Source organism: Tenrec ecaudatus, chromosome 2 (genome assembly GCF_050624435.1).
Source record: "Tenrec ecaudatus isolate mTenEca1 chromosome 2, mTenEca1.hap1, whole genome shotgun sequence".
Lineage (NCBI taxonomy): Eukaryota > Metazoa > Chordata > Mammalia > Afrosoricida > Tenrecidae > Tenrec > Tenrec ecaudatus.
This window is the reverse complement of record NC_134531.1, coordinates 91,335,441-91,349,326: the sequence shown is the minus strand read 5'-3', so window position 1 is coordinate 91,349,326 and position 13,886 is coordinate 91,335,441.

Genomic DNA, 13,886 nt, shown 5'->3' with positions numbered 1-13,886 from the left:
TCTTACTGGTTTTGGGTGTATTCCTGCTGGGTGCAGAGCAGCGGGTCCAGAATAAAGCAAGCCATTAGCCAACTCTGGTAGGCTCCGCAGGTGTGTGGGGAATATTCAAGGTTACTCACTGATCATTGTTTCAGCCAGTTCTGGTCCACTCTGCATGGGTGGGAGAGATTCAAGGTCACTTGCTGCTAGGAGCTGGCTTGATCCAGCCAGATATTGATCCAGCCAGACATTCCCAACTCTTGGGTAATAGGGCAATGGCTTTTCTGGCTGCTTCCTGCGGGTATTGGGTATTGGAATGACGCAGGAGGAGCTTAGAGTCAGGAATGTGTGCCTTTTGTGGGAGAGGACTGTAAGAGTGCAAGAACATTTGGTTAACGTCAACGCAAGAAATTTGTTTCATTCAGCTGTGAAGAAAGTTCAGCAAACAGGGCACCAGAAGTAGCAGAGCACAGATGGTTACAAGAGGGGTTATTAAGAGAGCAACCCAACGGATGAATGGATTAGAGCACCAACCTTCTTGAAAGATGCTGAGTGCCTGACCAGAGAGCTTCTTTTTTTTTTTAACTTGAAGTTTGTGGATATGGGTTTCCACCAAGCCGGATTTGATTCGATAACATAATAGCAACACTCCTCATTCAGGTACATACACATTCCCCATTTATCGGCCATTAAGAGGTCTAGGGATTTTTTGTTTTTTAAGGCTACTTGGGCTAGGGATGTTATTTGATGCTGTAAGAGATTTAAAGTTAATGTAGTGTCTTTAATTGCTGCCTGCAGTTTGGGGGACCAGCTTTGTGAATAACTCAGAGAGTGGGACAGGGCTCCTGCCCCCATTCCTGAGCCAACCAAGGAAGAGGCTACCACTAAACCTACCATGACAGGAAGGAACACTGCCCGTGTGTGTCTGGTGGGGCCATGGGAGGGATTTTGCAGAGCGTTTACCTTAGGGACTGGGTACATAGTTAGCTGGGGAACCAGGGTGTCCGGCATACATAGATGGGATGGAGAAGGAGTGGCAAGTTTTTTTTGTCAGGGTGCCATTGCACCAAAGGAATCTGCCTGGGGGGACATTGAGGGGGAAAAGTGAGGTTACTTGTAGTGTTACAATCTTGTCCCATGTCAGAATAGCAAAACGGGCACTTTCCAGCAGTGGATTGTGGAGGAGGTGAACTCCAATTACTGGTGGAAAGGTGTCTTTGTTTTCCATGTAGTTAAACAGTTGATGTAAAGGTACTGCTGCCAGAGGAGACCTATGGAGGGCAGCACAAGGGAAACAAGAGGAAAGATTAAGTAGGTTGGAATTGTTAAGAAGGGCTGCCCCTTCTTGGATAACTCTGAACCAAGAAAAAGGTTTTTCCTTGGACCTCTGCCATGTAACCTGTTCTTGAAGTTTTTTGGTTTTTTTTTTTTTTTTGGGGGGGGCGGCTTTCTGGATTCGCCGGGTTTGATCGGCCAGCCAGTGCGTGCATAAGCACGATAGATGTATAGCCTGCAAAAGGGTTTCCGAATTATCAGCCCAAGTTTCGGTAACTATGAACTGCCATTGGTGACTGGATGACCACATTTCCGTATTTACAGAAGCCAACACCAGTTTGACTGCCGATGGGGTGGTGAGAATTACGGTGTATGGGCCTTTTCACTGTGTCTGGAGTCTAGGGGGAGGCGTGGGGCGGGAGAGGGGGGGGACGCCTGTGGCGGCGATTTTAGACATGAGCTGGGCTATTCCTGCTTCGTGCCCCAGAGCCAATCCAAAGTTAGGGATTCAGCTTGCTAACTTCCCCTACCTAAGTGGCAGGAGGTGGGAATGTGTATGCACTGGCATAGGAAAGGTGATAGGGGAAACAGAGGGTGGTGAAATGGGCGGGACCGTAGTGGAGGGTTGGAGCTGTCCAGAGCAGAGGGGGGAGATGATGGTGAAGGGAGGGGAGTGGCTGAGCATGGGGCGACAGAGGCTAGGAGGGAGGAGAAGGATTAGGAATCGGTCAAGGTGGGAGACCAAAGGTGTCTGGTTGTTCAGTAAGGTAGGAGACCAAAGGTGTCTGGTTGTTCAGTAAGCGCAGAGGACGGTGCTAGGGTATGGTAGGGAGAGTCGGGGTTATTTTCAAGTTTTTATTTTGCCGCCATGTTCCTTTCGGTTGATTTAGCTAAAAGAACCTATGAGTTGGAACATTGGACGCATAAAGACGGGCGGGCTAGGAGATTCCAGAAAACCTTGAATGTATGGAGCCTCTGACCATTTTCCTGAGCGATGGCAAAAATTGTCCAAATCAGTGAGGATGCAAAAATTAAAAATGCTTTTGGAGGGCCACCTAGCCTGATTGTCTAAGGTATCTTGAGGCCACTTGGTGGTACACAGAAAGACTAGCCTTTTTTTATTGCAAAGGCTTTGGAAAAATTTTAATTTGGAGAAATTTAGGAGGAAACAACCCAAAGGGGTTTTAGGATTATTTTTGGACTTAGTATTGCCCATTATGCCCTGACACCCTGGAGAGTTACCCCTCAAGACAAGGCATCCCCGGTGTTAGAGGAAACTGTAGAATAAATGGAGGTGGTCCCCTGCTAGTGAGATGTCTCTCAGGTCACAGGATCCCGAACGGAAACAAAAAGCCATCCCTGGCACGGCCACAATACAGAACAGGAAGGGTTCGGTTGGAGAGGTGGCCAGCAGGACTTACCTGAGTCCAAAAATAATTGTGCCATTCTCAACCACCAAGGTACTATTGTAGAAGAGTTCCTTGGGGGGGCCTGGCCCCTGACTACCGAGGGGGTTTCCATCCTTGGTTTCAGCACCAATGTCAGGTAGTCAAGAGGCGCCAGAGACCAAATCAGTTGACTTTGAGCAAACAGGCTTTATTGGGGAGGAAAACCCAGCCTGGGCAAAGTCCCACGGTCCACAGTGTTGAGGCCGAGGGTGTGGTGACCTAGGCTACAGGAGTGGTGCTTGTATGGCCAGAGAACATGTGACAGGGCTACCTTGAGTCCAAATAAGGTAAAGTAGTCAGGGATTGGGAGATACAGGTATGTCCAGGTTTCTGGAATGTAAGGTGTCTTCCTGGTTTCGGGTGTATTCGTGCTGGGTGCAGAGCAGCAGGTCAAGAAAAAAGCAGACCATTAGCCAGTTCTTGTCAGCTCTGCAGGTGTGTGTGTGAGATTCAAGGTTACTTGCTGCTAGTTGTTTCAGTCAGCTATGGTCAGCTCTGCATGGGTGGGGGAGATTTAAGGTCACTTGCTGCTAGGAACTGGCCTGATCAGGCCATATATTGAACCGGCCAGACTGGTATATTTATCAACCTAGGGTGGGGCAAAATATGCTTGGGTTATAATTATAAAACTATATTTCAGTATGGACTATAACTCAATGTAAATAAAATAAAAATCCTGATCATTAGACCAATAGGTAACAGTATGACAAATGGAGAAAAATTTGAAGTTGTTTAAGAGTTCATCTTGCTTGGATCCACAATCAGTGCTCATTGAAGTAGGATTCAAGGTCAAATAATGCTTTGAATGAAGTGAATCTGCTGCACAAGACCTCTTTAAAGTGTTGAAAAACAAGGAGGATACTTTGAGGAGGAAGGTGTGCTTGACTAAGGTATGCCTGACCATTCAATGCATTGCATGTAAAAGTTAGACTCTGAATAAGGCAGACTGAAGAAAAAGAGATGCATTGAGTTATTTTGAAAGTACCATGAACTGCCAAGATGAGGAACCAATCTGTCTTGGGGGAAGTCCTACTTAGCAACAAAGATGGAGAGACTTTACCTCATGTACTTTGGACATGTAATCAGAAGAGACCATTCTCTGGAGGAGAAGGTGGGTCATCACAAAAAAGGAAGAGCCTTGATGAGATGAGTTGGTACAGTGGCTGCAACTGGGGGCTCAATCAAAACAGCTGTGAGCATGACCTTGGCTGGTTTGTGTTTTCTTCTGTTATACAAAGGGTTTCTATCAGTCAGAACCAACTTGAGGGACCTAACAACCACATAGCAAATGTGCTGTAACTGGAGTGGATGCATGGATGTCTAGCATAATGTTTTCTGTATCTTTCCTCTTGGCAATATTCTTCAAATAAAAAGTGACAATATGAAAGCAGTGTTTTTTTTTACAAATGTTTCATATATAAGGATAAAAATTGATCATTTACTAGAATTATATTAAAATAATGAGAAAATGAACTACCATATATGTATATGTATCATAATGTATATTCCTATTTGTGATGGAAAAAGTATTTCTAATGATATAAAAATTTCATTAGTATTAAATCAAAAAGGAGAGCCCTTTGAATTCCTTTTTCTTTTCCTCTCCCTCCTCTTCTCGCTCCTTTTCCTTCTATTCTTCTTCTTCCCTTCTTCCTTTCAATTAACATTTTACATCACAAACGATAGTCATTATGAAGCTTACCTTCAAAACTTCCAAACAGAATAATAAAACAATAATAATTGATATAGAAATGGTTTTTATTTTTGTTACCACTTATAAAATAACATCAAGATTATTTTAATGATAGATAAATAATATTAATTCCAAAGAGAACATCTAAACTGATAGCTTTTCCTCCCTTATTTTTCAAACTGATAAAGGACTACAGGTTTTAAACAAACAGGAACTTATTAATATCTAGGTTTATTTTTATCCCAACCCTTGGAACATCTTCCTTGAAAAGTAAGGAGGACACCTATTATCATGGAGTCAATTCAAACTCATAAGAACCCTACAGAACACAGTAGAGCTGCTCCCTAGGAATTCTAAGGCTGTATATCTTGATCTGTGGGGGGAAAATCACATTTTTCTTCCACCAGAGCAAAATCTTGTAAAGGAAACTCATGATTAGACATTTTTATAGGCCAAAGCTTTGTAGACAGTAATTCTTTGAGATATAGAACATAATATTCAAAGAAACAAATATTTGTAACCATTTAAAGCATCTTTCTATACCATGCTCTGTTATTTCTAACAAAACCCAAGCCTATATTGGGCAGCTCCTTTTCTCAGGGTCATTCAATTACTGGATTGAGAATATGATGGTTTTCTTTATTATTAGAGCCAAAATTGCATCTGATGTATAAAAAAAGAGACTAACTAGGATTTGAAAATCAGTAATTTAAATCAAATTATACTGACAATTGATTTCTTCAGTTCTTTTTCTAGTAGTTTCATAAGACACAAGAGAACTAGGCCTTGACACATTGTTCTGACTTTACATAATCATAAAGCCAATGTTTTGTTTGGGAAAATATATAACCATTATTACTTTATTTATATTCATCCTCATTTTTATATTTCTGCTTCTCCTACCCAATTTACAAGACCATAAGCTTCGAAGACAGAGCAAAACAAAAAATGCCCTTAACTAGCATTGATTTACATTATACATATTTTATAAGACAAAAAATAGCTGACACATAGTCAAAAAAACTACTCTGTACTGAATATGGCAAGAGGTCAATAAACAAACATAATCAGATTTTATGTGTGGCCTTTTCTCATAATATTATTCAGTATAGATTTTTTTTCCAGGTGCAGGCTAAAAGCACCAACTGAGGAGAAAGGATTTTTAGTCTCAGTGAAGTTAACATATCAGCAACAGTTCGTTCTGTGAATATTGCCTTACATGAAAGAAAGGATGGATTGAATTCATATCTGAAACAAGACAAGATTTTCCATCTGACCTCATTATGTGTTTCTCTGGAGTACATGCCTGGGTTTCTGCCTGAATTGAAATGTGTTATGGGGAAACCAAATATAACACAGCTCAGTACTGCCATAACTGACGGATCTTAATAAGATGGGGTATTTATGGTTTTGCCCCAGTCATCTCTTAACTCTAAAGCCATTATGACACTCTGAATCCCTTTGTTAAATAAAGCAATCCCCTTAAGTGAAGGGATGTATTAATGAAAGGGTTTATGTTTCACAGCTGGCAGCCAAGATGAAGGGACATTACTGTACATCACAGAAATTTACATTGAGCATTTTTAAAGGGAAGATTTTTAGAAATTCTACCATTGTGTCCTTATGAATAATTAAACAAACAAATTATCATTGTTGCAATACAGCCTGTTTTCTCTCCTGTGGCAATTGGTAATCAATCAAAAATGTTTCCTTAAGCCATATTTTGTTGCTCTTGCTCTTACTAGAAAATTATTCAAAGGTCAGAAAAAGTAGAATACTTTCAATAAATTAACCTTGTTAGGCATAGAGAGATGATATGCTTCCACATTAGAAGAAAGATATTACTTCTTAAAGTTTTATCTAAACAAAGATATGTATGGATAGATAAGTTTTATATTACATGTATCATGCTAATGGATAATGCGCTATGTCATTCTCTATTATATATATGATTATATATTGACATGTTGACATACACTATATTTTCCTCTTTCGGTAAGGTATAAAATAAAACATTGATTAGAATTCCAAAATCTACCACCACGAATACATTTTTCAATAAACTCTGATCTTCTTTGCAAATCAAATTAATTACCATTGCGCAATAACAAGGAATCATTGGCAGTTAAGATTCCAGAGAAAGTGATTGTTTTTGTTGTTTTTAAGTGCCATCGGTCTTTCCCAACTCACAGTGACCCTATGTACAGTGCAACAATGAGACAGCTCTCAGTCCTGTACCATCTTCTCAACTGTTCCTTACTTGCAGCTGTTGTGTCAATCTATTTTGCCCTTGGCCTTGCTCTTCTTTACTGCCCCATTACTGCACTACACATGATGTCCTTCTTTGAGTACTAGTATCTCCCAACATGTCCAAAGTACTTGAGATGAAGACTTGCCACTCTTGCTTCCAAGGAGCATACCAGCTGTCCTTCCAAGCTAGATCTTCTTGTTATTTTGGTGACCCCAGGACCTTTCAACATTCCTCACAAACACCATAGTCAAATAAATCTTTTTTTTTTCAGCCTTCCTGAATCAGGATCCAATTTTCACATGCATTCCCAGCCATTGAAAATCCTATGGTTTGGGTCAGGTGTATGTTAGTCCTTAAAGTAAACACTGCGGTTGTCAACTCTTTAAAAAGGCCTTCTGCAGAAGATTTAGCATGGCAGCCAATCATTTGATCTCTTGATTGCTGTTTTCATGAGCATTGATTTTGGATCCAAGCAAGAGGAAATCATTGATAACGTCAATCTTTTCTTTCTTTATCGTGATTTTTACCTAGTGGCTCTGTGGTGAAGATTTGGGGTTTCTTTATTCTGAGTTGTAGTCCACACAGAAGACTGAAATCTTTGATATTCATTGACAAGTGTTTCAAGTTCTGTTCACTTTCAGCAAGTACGATTTTGACATCTGCATACAGAATATTGCTAATAAACCTTTCTCGAATCCTTATCTCCCATGATTTTTCATATACTCCAGCTTTTCTGATTAGTTGCTTAGCATACAGATTGGATAAATGTGGTGAGAGAATACAACTTTGAAGCACACCACTTTGTATTTAGATCATACAATATTCCCTTGTTCTGTTTGCATAATTACCTCTTTTTTAAAAAATGAATTTTTATTTGTAGATTACAATGAACTGGAATTAACAGCAATGAGAATGTGGATATAAGCAGTTATTTTCAGATGCTTTACTGTCTGGTGTTACCATTCTTATCAAGACTGTCCATAGTTCTTTATGATGCACACAATTGAATGCCTTTGCATAGTCTATGACACAAGCAAACATCTTGTGGTGTTCTCTGCTCTCAGCCATGATTGCTCAGATCATCAATGACATCCTTTGTTCCATGTCCTCCTCTTCATCCAGCTTTTATTTCAAGCAGTTCTTGATGAAGGTAGTGTTGCAGCTATTGTTAGACGATCTTCTGAAAATGTTAATGTCATGTGATATCAGTGATATTGTTTTCCTATTTGTGAAATCATTTACGTCTACTTTCTTTGGAATGAGTACAATATTGATCTCTTCTACTTGGTAGGCCGAAGATCTTCCAAATTTCTTGATATAGACAAGTGAGGTTTTTCTGATTGAAACAAGCTTTATCAGCTTGTTCAAACATTTCAATGGATATTTCATCAATTCCTGGAGTCTCATTTTGACCAATATTTTCAGTGGAGCTTAGACATCTTCCTTCATTACCATTAATTCTTGATGCTATATATGGAAATGGGTGAATGTCGGCAAGTTAGTTTTTAGTACAGTGGTTCTATGTATTTGTGTTAAGCAGGGTTCCCTAGAGAAACAAAATGAGAACACAAAATATTTTATATATACAAAAGGATAGGTTTATACAGCAAGTAGGAATATAACAGCTAATTAATCCACAGAGCAGTAGAGAGGACTCAGTTCAACTCACTTTTATGGAATAATGAATGCACTAAAGGTCCTTCAACACATGAGGACAGCCAGTCCAAGGTCAAGGGGCAGACAGTGAAATCTACCCTCCAGCAAGACAGACAGAGTTGGCCTGCAGGCAGCAAAAACCAGGGTGGGGCAGCAACAGTCAGTAGCAGGAAGCATAATGAAGAAGGCCCAGATGGGGTCTCGAGGTCCAGTGAGGTAAGCATGGGATCACAATCCACCAGCAGCGTGGCGAAGCAGGTCCCAATGGAGCCTGAAGCTGTAATGATGCACAGCAGGATCCATGGGTTGACTTCGCACATGGTAGTGCAGCACATGGTTGAGGCAAAGAACTAGCTCAAGCAGCAGCGTGCTGGTCTGATCATCAGGGAGAAAAAAAGACAGGATGCTGGTCTCAGAAAGTATTTACTCAGTCACCTCCAATCAAGCTTAGACCTGATTAAACTCAGCCCACATGTTCCTATGGTGGCCTAGTTGGTACAATAAATGTGTCACAGTATTGTTTCCATCTTCTTTTGATACTTCATGAATCATTCAATCGTTTTCTTAGAGAAAGTTTCTATATTGTAGTTCAAGGTTTGATTTTTTTCTTGAGTTCCTTCAGATTTAAGATATGCTGAGCATGTTCTTTAGGTTTTATAACTCTAGGTCTTTACACATTTCTTTATAGCATTTTCTCTGTATTTTCCAGATTCTCTCTGAAGCTTTGTGTTGAGGTCTTTGACTTCATTATTTCTTCCATTTGTTATTACTCTACAATTAGGGGAGAGTTTCAGAATTTCTTCTGACACCAACTTTAATCTCTTTTTTCTGTCCTATCTTTATAAATGATGTTTTTGATGTTATCCCACAGCTCATCAAGTCTTCTGCTTGTAGCGTTCAGTGTAGCAAATCTGTTCATGAGATGTATTAGAAGTTCAGATTGAATATATTTGCTTTCCTGGATTTGTTTAGATTTTCATTAGCTTCCATCTTAAATTAAATAAGAAATATTGGTTATCTGTTCCACAGTTAGTCTCTTGTCTGAGTTTAGCTGCAAATATTGAGCTTCTCCATTGTATCTCCTTACAGATGTAATCAATTTGATTTCTGTGTATTCCACCTGGAAAAATCTACAAATATTCTATCATCTTGTGTTGTTAAAAAAAGATATGTGAGATGAAAAGTTGCTCGTCTGGCAAAATTCTATTATGTCATCTCCAGCTTTGCTTTATCACCTAGACCAGGTATTACAACTAACAACTAACATTTGCATTCCAATTGACAATAATTATCAGTGTGTCTGGGTTGCATATTTGATCAGTTTCCTTCTGGAGCTGTTGGTATAATTTTCCTATTTCTGCATCACTGGTTTTAGTGGCAGGGACATAAAATTGTATACCAGTTATATTGAATGGATTTCCTTGTATCCAGATCAATATTACCCTAGCACAGACAGCATTGTACTTCAAGGTAAATGTTGAAATGTCCTTTTTGGGGACAAATGTAATGTCATTACTGGCATAATAACCCTCATGATTTTGTGGTTCACAATGACCAATACCATCCACTTCAACTCACCAACACCTAGAATATTGATTTTTATGCATCCTATTTCAATTTTATCAACTTCCAATTCTTAGATTCATACATTCCAAGTTTCAATTATTAATTAATGTTTGTAGCTGTTTCCCCCCATTTTGAGTCATTTCCCACTTATAAATAAAGGTCCTAAAGCCTTTACCCCCTTATGTCATTGGGGTCGGCTCTAGTTTAAGAAGGATGGTCTCCCTTAATCAGACTTTGAGTGCTCCCGACTTCAGGGGCTCATTTTCTGGAACTTGCTCTAATGATCTGCTTTTAGTCACGAGTCCTTCAGTATCTGACAATGTTTCAACACCATCCATAGGTTTTTAGTGGCCAATTCCTTAATAGTGGGTGCCCTATTCCATCTTTGTAGTCTCTTCTTAGTTGGCAAGGTCTGCTGAAAACTGTTGCCTTTGCTTGATTTTTCTGGTGTTGTAAACACCAGTGAAATGCCACTGGTCTGTCAGTTTGTCATGCTGTGATGGCTGTGTGCTGCTGTGACATTGGAAGCTATGCCTCTGGTAAGAGAGTTACATCTGACCAATGGCATCCGTGCCACCATGGGGCTCCAAATTTGTCCTCATGGAAATATACACTTATTCTGGACTATTTTGTACAGTTGTAAATTGATGACGATGCCAAAAATCCATCCCATCGAAGGATTAGAACAAAAGGTGGTACATTAATTCATGCCAACAACTTATATTTACCACAGACCAAGGAACCCACTTTATAAATCACAGTGTAAAACAGTGGCCCAGCAAACGCCACAATAGATGGACATACCGTATTACACAGAGCCTTCAGAATAATGATTTTAGAGAGAAATGGAATGGGAAATTGAAATATTTGTTATATAAAACAGGGGGAAATAATATCCTGAAGGCTGGCTTACACATGTTCAGGAGTTTGCGCTCACATTCAACAAGGAGCAAATCACCAATGAATAGATTCATATATTTCTTGGGGGTAGTGTCTAGGGAAGAGGGGAGGACAATGCTGGCACCACTCTACATTTCCTGCTCACATCACCTAAATTGCTTTGTTTCTTCCGGTTGCTGTGCTCTCAGGACCAGGGATGCAGCATTGAGTGCCAGAAGCAGGAATGATCCCACAGAAGAGGCTGTACCTACACCAGTGAGTCAATATGCCTGTTGGGATGGATTGACTCTTCCCCCCTATGGATAAAGTGAGGTGGCATTGAATAGTGCCATATGGTCCAGTGATCGGGATAGCTCACAAACAAGTCTGCACTGCTCTGTCTGTGCTCAATGCTGTCATGTCAATGCTGACTCACAGGGCCCCCCGGTGGGTTCCTGAGATTGTAATTGTTTACAAGGGTAGAAGGCTGAGTTTTTCTCCCATGGACCTGCTGGTGGTATCAAACTGTTGACCAAGCGGGTCACAGCCCAACCTGTAACCACTACAACACAAATCTAGCAAGTGCTTTCCTCTTACTCCATTCCAGTTATATTTTGTGAGTCTAGCATGTGTGAGACTGGTCTTACTACCAGCAATCTATACTAATCCGTCAGCTAAACCTGATATCCCTTCCCAAGGTGGAAAAATTCTGGTGTTAATAAGTGACAAATGAAAGGGAAGAAAAATAATAGTTGAAGGTAAAGAAATGAATAAACGAATTATGCAGCTGGGGAAATGTAGGATTGTGTTCATTCCTGGAGAGAGACTCAAAATAGGGAAATAATTTCTCAGTTACATTTTTCCTCCCAGGAGAAGGACCTCAAAAGATCAGTTGGATATTGCCAACAAACCTTGATAACTAATACCTAAGTAACCTCACCCTTAGGAATCTTTGCCATAATCAAAGACTATTGTGAATGAGTATTTTAGGCTGGGAAAATGACTGGAAGATGAAGTTGATATGTTAAGTAGGAGAGGGGCAATGGCTAGAAGAGCTGACCAATAGCAATTCTATGTCCAACAGAATATGGCCTAATCCTGCACTCTCCTCCCAGTTGTTCTAATGCTTAAACTTATTGTGTAAATGCCTCTTAAGCAGGGTCTTCATCTTTTGCGCTGCTCCTATCTTTTAACAAGCATGATATGCTTCTCTGGGGACTGTCTCTCCTGATCATATGTGTGAAATACTTGAGATGCAGTCTATTATTATAGTCACTAAGGAGCACACAACGTTTCTACAGTGTTAATGAGCAAACATGTGCCTTCGCTGTCTTAAGCAAAGTTAAGGTGTGCCTGACTCAAGCCTTAGCATTTTCACTTGGCTCATGTGTACATGAAAGTTGGTTCATGAATCAGGAGGGCCAGAGAAAAGTTCATGCATTGGAACAACGGTGTTAGTGGGAAATATTGAAGGTATGATGGAAGAAGAAATAAATTTGCTGTAGAGGAAGTGCAGCCAGTGCTCTCCTTAGAAGGGAGAAGAGGTATTACCAGGAGCAACCAGTCCCAGGAAAAGGACATCATGCTTGGTGAAGCAGAGTCAGTAAACAAAGGAGGAAAAACTTCAACAAGATGGATTGCCACGGTTGCTGCAACAGTGGACTGAAATATAACAATTGTAGGGGTGGCCCAGAACTGAGCAGTATTTGCTCCACTGTAAATGTATTCTCTAAGGGTTGATGACCTAGCCACAACAAAGTTAAATGTGTATGTGCATGTACATATTTGCTTCCATTTTATTATATATATATATATATATATATATATACATATATACATATATATATATAATATGTGCTTCTTATCATTGTGGAGATAGAATGATGATGCTGCGCATTTTGAAATGGCCCTAAAGTTTGTCTAATCCCACGAAGAACAAAGCTGGGAGTGAATCATAGTATTCAAACAACTATGTCTGGATAGAGATTACCTAGTGTGCAAAGCAGCAAAAATCAGCATAAAACAGCCCTTTGTATGGGTCTTTTCTACACTCATAAACTATTAATCTCAAGAGTATCTTTGCATTAGAGAGTTATGTAAATGTATATTTTATCTACTTTTGAAGTTCGTTATGAAAAGTGACTTCAGCAGAAACAGTTCTTTTACCGCTACTTGTAAATAATTTCACCTGTTGACATATTTCATTTCAAATCTTTTTCCATGCTATTTATCCTGGTTTTTTTTTCCCAACCAGGTATCATTGATACTACTTCCCCAAACTCCAGATCATGTTTTTTCCCTTCAAATATATAACAGGATATGAAAACTTTAATTGTTTAACAAGTAATAAGATTCAATAGACATGCCAAATCAACAGGATGCACCAGACATAACTATATATTTTCAAACACAGCGATGAATAATTATTAACATTTATTTATTGTTAGCAACATTTTGGAAAGGGGTTATTTTTCTATATATTTCAAGATATTTTACCTCTCTAGTCTTAGATAACTAAGTAGTAGTAACATCTCTAAATTCTCATGATAATTAAAATTTTTCCATCCTGCTTCTCATAGCCTTTGAGAACCATTGAATGGGATGAGTCGGGCATCCACGTTAGGGGATTACTTTGCTTGAAGGAAAATATTGTGAAAAACGGGCTTATAGAGATACTGGATGTGTATAAATACTGCCTTATTAAATGAGGAAAAATAGGATAATACACATCTTTTAATAAGACTACAGTATGTCCGGTAAATCTTGGCTGAAAGCAGAGAATACCAGAAATATATTTATTTGCATTTTATTGACTGTGCCAAGGCATTGAACTGTGTGGATCATACCAATCTACGGATAGCCTTGAGAAGAATGGGAACTCCAGAACACTTCACTGTGTTCATGTGCCACTTGAACGTGGATTAAGGGGCTATTGTGTGACTAGTACAAGAAAATACTGCTTGGTTTAAAATTAAGAATGGTGTGTATCAGAGTTATATCCTCTCACCATACTTATTCAATCTGAATTTTAAGTAATAATCAGAGAGAGTGCATAGTATGAAGAATAACGTGGCACTAAGATTATAGGAGGCTTATTAGCAACCAGTGCTTTGCGGATGACACGACCTTGCTTGCTGAA